Below are 7,071 nucleotides of genomic sequence, written 5' to 3'. Positions count from 1 at the left end.
GCCTTTATAAATAAGAGCTTGGGGTCACGAAGGCATCACACTTGGAGATTTTGAGAGAAATTTCTACAAAGTGAGAAGGAGAAAAAGAGATTTCGGGCAAAATACCTCGCGGTGGTGCTATGACCAAGGTGATTTTCGACGTCTCATTCGTGGTGGTGCAAACAAGGTTAGACCTCATTTCCCTTGAAATTTTGAATTGAAATGTCTTTTTTGTATGAACATGTTGAAGACTAGGATGAACACCTTGAATATGAGTATGAGCATGATGAAAACCTTGAATATTGGTATGAACCTGTTGAATATATGATTTTAGATAAAAAAAAACATGTAGGTGTGTCCTCCTTTTTGTGTTCTTGTGTTTTCGATCATTCTTGCATGTGCATTAGTTTCTTTTCCTTGTTTCTGCATATTGTAGATGTCTGAAAGTTCTGATAAAGAAAGTCATGACCCCCCTGCCTTTGGTGGGGAAGATACTGTGAGTGAAGAGCCCATCCAATATATTTGTTATGAAGATGAGAGTTCCCAGACATAGGGTGTAGTAGAAGGTATGATAGAAAGTAGGATGGTAGTGCATGAGGGTGAGAGAGGTGAGCCCTCAGTAGATTCTTGGGAGGCCGAGTACAGAGAGATGCAGATGAATTACACAGTGTTAGAGCACTGTGGCTGATCGGGTTCTAGCCTTGCCTCATACACAGAGGTGAGCTCGAGCGATCAGGCATCACCATCAGGGTCTGTGGGTATAACCATGGCTTCAGCTTCAGAGGGGGTGGACATACGGGTTGGTGTCCCTTTGGCTAAGTGGAATATTCATACAAAAGTAAAGTTGGCTGAGCTTAAGACAAATTATAGTGTTCCACCTTTTGTGGGCTTGAGGTTACCCATTGCATCTGATGTGGTTAGATACCCTCTGGAGGGTTCGGTTATGATTTTTACAGATATGTACCAGCATAGCTTCAGACTACCGTTTCATACTTGGGTACAGATGATGTTGGCCAAGCTAGGATATGCGCCGGGGCAATATCATCTCAACTTTTGGATTCTTCTTCATGGGGTGTACATTTCCTAGTGGTTGGCTGGGTTGGGGGAGCCGACATTTGAGCAGTTTATTATCTTTACTCGATCTCCAAGCAACATGGAAGTTTTGGCTGGGTACAAGCCAATTGCCAAAAGGCAAAAGATAGGGGTTATTTCATTGGTCACAAGCCTTCTACTCAGAAGTCTTGGAGGAACAGGTGGTGTCTGGCTTATGGTGATTGGGAGTGTCCACCAGGGAAGACCGTCTCCACCCCATCCTTTAATAATGATTATTATTTTGTAGTGTTTTTATCTGCTTTGACTCTTAGTTCCCCATTTTTTGCTTGTGCAAGTGTAAGTGGCTGAGTAGTGTCTAACCTTTGGTGCAGGTTCGGTGAAGTGAGGGCCAATCTCCAAGGAGCAAGAAGACGAAGTTGAGAGGGTGAGGTCATTGCTGTCAGAGACCGAGCGTGAGTGTAGAAACCTAGTCACTCAGAAGAATATGCTTGAGTCCGACCTTTTGCAAGGAAGTAAGTACTTGGGTCATCTTTGTTGTTTGTCTTCCGATTCCTTTTTTGTAGTTGTGACTAACTTAGCTTCGATGTGCGATGGCAAGTATCATAAAGGAAGCACGAAGGTGGTGTTGATCTTGATGATGCCGAGATGCGAGAGACGGCTTAGGAGTCTTGGGCGCGAAGTTGAGAAGGGGGTGCAGGCGGCGATTGGTAAGCATCCTAGAGATGGCGATAAAGGCTGGTTGCCGATGTGCTAGGAAATAGAGAGCGCTGGAGAAAGCTCACAGTGTGATGGGAACAAGGCCAAGGCTTCCTCCCTTTGACTTACAGCCGCCAAGCTCCCATTCGGTATGGAGGGCGTTTATCTTTGAGGGGTGGAAGGTGGACTTCTCGGCTGCGTTAGCGAAGAAGGAGGTGAACCTTGCTATGCATCAGGAGGTTCCCTTGGTGAGCGTCTTCTGGAAGGCATGAAGTGTGACCAGGTTCTGGCGAGGACACTAGCCCTTCATATGCAGATCGGGCCCATAACGTTCCTTACCCATGCCTATGTAAGTTGTCTTGCTTTGTGAATTTTTTCTTATCATTCTAGTTTGCTTCTGACTGATGATGCTTTGTGTTGCAGGCTTATGGCGAGATGTACGTGAATATGACCAAGGCAGATAAGGAGATCCAAAGATTGAAGAGGCGCAATGAGATGGCTAAAGACAAGATAGCGGAGGCGCAGGAGGCCATCCAGAAGAAGCATCTGCTGTTATAGAAAGCGTGGCGAGAGAGGTGGAGTGAGCGGTTGAGGGCGAAGAGGTAGCTGCTTCGGGCGAGTAAAGCGAGAAGAAGGCGAAGAGATAGCTGCTGCCCGAGCCGAATCGGTCGAGTCATTTGAGTTCAGAGGAGCTATGGAGTTATATCATGGATCGGATGATGGATATGCAGCTGCGTTGGGATGAGAGGTTGGCGAGGTTCAACCCTTCGGTGGAGATTAATTTTGATATGAGTGGCGAGCCTCCTTCACCTAGTCCTATCACTGATGCCACTCCAGAGCCGAGCCAGAGCCAGCTACTATGGATGCCCTTTCTACCGAGTCTTGAAGGCGTTGCCTTCTTTATGTAATATAGTTATTTGTTTGGAACATTTGATGTTTATTTCTGTTTTGTATGAACATTTTGCCTTGTTTGGGGTAAGGCTATTTTGATTTGCAATGATATTAGGCTTGTTGTCATTTGATATCAGTGGTGCTAGCAAAATGATAATCATGTGATTGATGAGAAATAGCCAGGGTCAGGCATTTCATTAGATAAGTGCCGAAAGGCAGAAGATACAAGAGATGCTTGAGGCAAGGCTCAAGACCAAAGTCTAAGAAACATAATGCCCTAGGGTCTAGGTGTGTTTACTTATAGTAGTACTTAAGGTGATCAACGTTCCAAGGATGAGGCAAAGTCTTGCCCTTGGGATCACGAAGCTGATAAGTGCCGGGGCGGCAAACTTTGGTAATCTCATATGGACCTTCCCATGTAGGGCCCAAGGTACCTTCAGTAGGGTTCTTGGTGGCCAAGGAAACCTTGTGCATGACCCAGTCCCCAATCTTGAAAGCACAGGGTTTGATCTGGGAGTCATAGTACTTGGCGATCGCTATTTTGTACGCGACGTTGCGCAAGTTGGATTAGTCTGGCTCGTCAATGAAGTCGAGGTTCAGGGCTAACTACTTGTCATTGGCTTCGGCATCATAAGTGGAGGTTTGGTATGTGGGTTGGCCAATCTCCATTGGTGCCACGACTTCAGTACCAAAGGAAAGAAAGAACGGTGTTTCTCCTGTGGAGGTAAGGAAGGTGGTGCGGTAGGACCAGAGAACCTCTGGGAGTAGCTCTGGCCAGCAACCCTTGGCTTTGTCAAGCTTGGTCTTCAGGCTCTTCTTGATGATTTTGTTCACAACTTCAACATGGCCATTGGATTGAGGATGGGTTGGGGAGGCGAAGCAAAGACGGATCTTGAGGTTTGAACAAAATTGTTTGAACTTTGTATATCAACTTGCCGGCCATTATTTGTGACGATGGTGTTCGGAATGCCGAAGCGACATACGATATTTTGCCAAACAAAAGTTTCGATGCGGGCTGCAATGATGATGGCTAAGGCTTCGGCTTCAACCCATTTGGTGAAATAGTCTACACTGCATACTTGACTTGGCCCTTGCCCTCGGGCATAGGTCCAATGAGTCAATCCTCATTAGAGCAAATGGCCAAGGGTGACCATGGTATCAATGGTTTGGAAGTTGTGGAATGTTGGCAAATCGACACTTATCGCATACCGGGTAAAGGCACGGGCATTAGTGTGAAGTGAGCACTACTACAAAATTGAAATAGGCGACGAAACACCGTCGTCTTTTTTTTAAACCGTCGTTAAATCGACCGTCATCTTTTTAAAAGTCAAATTACGTAATTAATCTATTATATGTAAAGATGACGGTTTTCAAAAGAACCGTCGTCTATTATATGTAAAGCGACGGTTGTTTCAAATAACCATCGTCTATTACATGTAAAGCGACGGTTTGTCTAATAAAACCGTCGTTTATTATCTGTAAAAGTGACGTACTGAATTCATTTTAGCTTTTTTTTTTTTTTTTTAATTTTTAAGTTTTCAACAGTTCCCTACAACGATTTTAACTAGAAAAACAATCATAATGCTTTCTAAACAATATATATACTAAAAAATTATTTATTTCATAAAACTTGGAAGATTCAATTGTAATTACATTGTTTACCAATCTTGATTCCTACTATATCCATACAAAATACCATATCTATAACATTATATCCTATAATTACAAAATACCATGTCCAAAGCATTAACCTAAAGTTGTTGTATCTTCAACAATTTGTACTTGTTCTCCACATTCAGCTGTCATCTTTGTCAAATGGATCTTATATTTCTTCCAAGTTGTCTACCAGCTGGGTCATTGAGCTACCAGCTGGATCTTATTATCTCTCAAAGAAAAACTGCTATTTTACATGCCTATCCATTGTCCTTAGCCTTTGCCCATCGTCAAATGTTATCCTTCACATTGCTGTTGACATCAAAACAAATTAGGGATTCACTAGAGACAGAAGAAATTATAAAAAAACCCAAGCACTATTTAAACATATAAACACACCCAAAACCCATCATTACACACACTCAAAACCCATTTATAAAAACAAATTTTGGGTGTGTTTCTATGTTTAAATAAGACAGAAGGTTTATTTATAAATTTGTAAAAAGAAAATCCAAAGCAATGAAAACCCAAACGAAAATCCAGACAAATGAAAGTTGTATAAATCTCTTTTATCCACAGAAAAGGAAGAATAGCAAAACTAATGGAATTCGAAATCAATATTGACACAGAAGAACAAATGAAAAACCACATTACAAAAACAATTTACAACTTAAACTTGTGTGTTTAGAAATGTGAAAGATCACAATTCAAAGACAGGATAAAATGATATCCTCTGATCTCAAGATATTCTGTCAAATCCACTATGTCCTCTCCTAAACTCCTCCACAATTAATAGAACAATTATAAGCCAAAGGATACATATATACACGGTGGTCTCACTCAAACATTAGAGGCTCGACTCCCTTTTTAAATTTTTTTCAACATAGTGTATATACTTACTGGTAAAGGAAAGGAAAACAACACTGCATTTGCGAATTCAAAACCAAACTAAAAGTAAAATAGACTGATATGGAGGAAACTAACCTGAAAAAAAACCAATTTCAATATGTCTTTATCAGTTTGCTACAAAGGAATTCTTAGTGCCTGACATTCCAAACAATTTCCTTCTTAATTCTGACCAAAAACCTGCAATGGAAACTGGATACAAAATTATTGCATCAAACTGGATCTGCTTGTAACAAAAAATAATAATAATACAATTGCAAGTTGAAAACTTATCAAATCAGACATGCGCTGTGTTTTTGTTTCATATCGAATCAGTCATTGTAATCAACAAGGCCTCTAGAAGTCCACCCATTGGATTCACCAACTCTATACACAGCACCGAAACAAATGCCACAGAAAGCCAACATGAGCAAGAAAATCAGTATACTTTTTCTCAAACCCATGGGCAGACAACAAAGGAGAGCAAATTAAAGAGCAGAGAGAGATCAAATTTGTGTAAAAGGAATGAAGTATATAGCTGACAGAAATTTTGCGTGAAAGTAGAATGGGGTGCCCTTGCTTATAAATAATGTGTGCATCTATTAGCCGACTCCAACATGGAATAGGTTTCCAATTACTTGTCGGAATATGAATTTTTAATTTTTCATAACAGAGTTAAATTAAAAAGTTCGAACAACATCCCAGCTTATCCATATGTGGGTGTGATTCAAAGCTATATTAACTTTACAGAGAACAGAGAGTTCGTAGGCTTTGTTGATAAGCCCGGTTCTTGTTTTTGAGAAAGACTTGTCTATTAGTCGTATTCTCAATCCTCTTGATCTGAAGCTTCAGTCTCCCCATTCCTTTAATTTATTCCTACACTACCTTTTACAGTTTTTTTAGCTCTTGTACCTTTCCATTTCTATTTTGCTATTTTGGAAAACCTAGATAGCTACTTGTATGAGAAATTAATCAATATGATGGAGAAATATTATGAATATTTCCCTCTCATCATTCACATAACAACTCAAGATACAATTACATGGATGAATAGAAGTTAGGATAGAAAACTAAAGGAGAAAGATAAGGAGCATAATCTTACCAGAGTTTTTTAGCAACCCAATTCATAGACTTCTTTCTTCTTTGGCCTAAATTGGCCGTGATTTCCTTCTGTTTCTGTGTGCTCGGTTTCTAAGTTACCAAAAACAGAGATTCCTACTCTTGACATCAAACCCATTCATTGATGCTCTGCGAAAAAAAAAGAAATAATGAAAGAAATTCTATTACCAATTGATTCGTACTGGATTGGATTCACCTAAAATTGAAAAGTTCACCAAGGGAGAATGAATCTTTATCAAACTCGAGAACGACCAAGACGGCGAGATCTGTGACGTTGATGGCGAGTTCGATGACCAAGAAGGCGCGATGGAGATCTGCCATCGAACCTCAGGCGACATCGAAGACCAGCTCATCTTCTCCTTTGTCTCTCTGATCTGTCACCTGAGGTTCGATGACAGATCTAATGTTCTAGGCTTTTCCCCTCTCGCAAGGTCTCTAGATCTGTTTTCAAGGACATCGTCGCCGTTGACTGTGAAGATGGCGTCGATGGCGCCTGGTGATGACTGATGCGAAGAAAAGGATGGCGTTGACGGCGTCGCTGTGTCGATGTCGTCGACGCCGTAGCTGTGTCGATGTCGTCAACGCCGTAGCTATGTTGATGGCTGGTAGGTACATATGAGGAGTAGAAAGGTGAGAGAAGGAGTGTTTCAGATAGCTCAGGAGGGTTTCAAGGAAGGAGATAGGAGCTCAAGAGTTCAAGGAGGGAGAGATAAAGTTTTCACATAGGGAAATCTGAATTTTAGGTCGAAGGCAAATTCATAAGCCACCCTTTTGTTTAGCGTGTTTTAAAGACGG

General features: G+C 41.3%; 1 long non-coding RNA gene across 2 annotated transcripts; it reads right to left on the bottom strand.

The window, feature by feature from the left end:
* Window positions 1–4,221: 4,221 nt before the first annotated feature.
* On the bottom strand, window positions 4,222–7,071 carry LOC103330687 (uncharacterized). 2 transcript variants are annotated; one of them, XR_001677822.2, is made up of 4 exons: window positions 6,492–7,071; window positions 6,260–6,405; window positions 5,257–5,544; window positions 4,222–4,584 (listed from the first exon to the last, which is right to left on the bottom strand). It is a non-coding gene; the product is annotated as an uncharacterized LOC103330687 (long non-coding RNA). The 2 variants fall into 2 exon arrangements; XR_513999.3 differs by having other exon boundaries at window positions 6,260–7,066.

The sequence above is a fragment of the Prunus mume genome, linkage group LG5 (genome assembly GCF_029339155.1).
Source record: "Prunus mume cultivar Tortuosa linkage group LG5, ASM2933915v1, whole genome shotgun sequence".
NCBI classification, from domain to species: Eukaryota; Viridiplantae; Streptophyta; class Magnoliopsida; order Rosales; family Rosaceae; genus Prunus; species Prunus mume.
This window is presented reverse-complemented; position numbering and strand designations above follow the sequence as displayed.